Here is a 1,614-nt window from a genome sequence, read left to right on the forward strand (position 1 = left end):
CATTCCTTCCGCCTCTCTCGCGGTCATTGGGTTCCTCCAAGGGCTTTGCGTCGGCTGCTGCATCGCCAGCTTCCTCTTCAGGTTTTTCAGGATTCAGTGTCATGGGTCCTACCCGAGCCCTCGCTCATTGTGTTCACGAATGCGTCGTCTCTCGGCTGGGGCTTCATGACTAGTGCTCACCAGGCCGGTCAAGTGCGATGGGGTCCGTCCTTCTATTGGACCACAGCACGGTGCAGGAGTTTGTGGCGGTGTGGTTTTCATTTCGGAGAGTTCGGATCACCTGCAAGTTGACGATTCGACTCCATTCTGACTGCTCCCCGGTGGTTCATTGCCTGAACCGAGGGGGTGCGGTTCTTGGCTTTTTGGGTTGGTCGCTTTGGGTGACTCGTCTGCTGAGTTCTCTGTGTTTGGTTCTCCTGGTTCTCTCCCATGACATTTGTAAGTTTGCTGTGCTTGCTACCGTCTTCGGTAACATGTCCTGGGCTGATATTCGGGCGCGGGGATTTTGGCAGTCGAACAGGGTCCTGGCTGCACGCTACCTCGTGAATGTTCCTGGACCTAGTCAGGACTGTGTCACTTTATATCGGCGGATGCAGCCTGTTGTCTTGACTTTGAGTTGAGATGCGAGCACCAACCGCCTCCAGGGTAAGTCCCTCTGGTTTTTGTCTTTGGTGATGTAACTCCAGGGAACAGAAGGGGCTTCCTTAAGAAAACCAGTGTTGAATGTAATGAAACACCATTTTCTAGGTGAGTACTGGAGGCTCCCGCAACCATCCCTCCCTCCCTCCCTCCGGTCGGCGTTTTTTTCAAGTGTTTTTGACATCCAGCCTCAGAACTGCAGGGTGGATTGCCAGCGCAGTGGGTTTGGGGCTCCCCCTTCCTTCCCTGGGTTTGTTTAGGGGCTCTTACCTTACAGGGTGCCTGTTCCGGTCGATGACAGATACAGAAGGCTCCAAATCCCATGTGCATTTCTATAGGCCATTGCTCCTCGTGCCTCTCTGAGGGGGCCAGGTTCTGGCCGTGGGCCCTGGTAGGCCTAGAACTCCATTCACACTGACTGATGTCAAAGTCTAACGATGTACGTATCAACCTGGATAACTCTGGGGAGCCTCTGGGATTCACTCAGAAAATGGCCTTTCATTACATTCAACGCTGGTATTTTGTTGTATAATGCCTTGAAACTACTGACGGTTTTGGCCTCCACCACCTTCTCACCTAACTTGTTTCAACTTTCTACCACTCTGTTTAAAAAAAACATTCTGATGTTTTTTGGCATCTTTGTGTGTGTGAAATGTGAAAGTGAAGTATGAAAGCGAAGTGAAAATGTGAAAGTGAAATGAAAGTGAAATGTGTGTGAAGTGTATGTGTGTGTGTGTGTGTGCAAGACTTGGTGTAAACCTTTACATAAAATATACAAACATATAAGTGTGGGTTTTTATCCTATGTTGTTATATCTGTGAGAAGACATCACCATTACTTGTATGATTGTTATTACTGCTACAGTACTGATAATTATTATTAGAATGCTAATTGTCATAACTGGAGTATTGATTGTCATAACTGGATTACTGGTGGTCTTTATAGGTACTCTAATACTGGCTGACATTACTAGAA

The sequence above is a fragment of the Procambarus clarkii genome, unplaced genomic scaffold (genome assembly GCF_040958095.1).
Source record: "Procambarus clarkii isolate CNS0578487 unplaced genomic scaffold, FALCON_Pclarkii_2.0 HiC_scaffold_151, whole genome shotgun sequence".
NCBI lineage: Eukaryota > Metazoa > Arthropoda > Malacostraca > Decapoda > Cambaridae > Procambarus > Procambarus clarkii.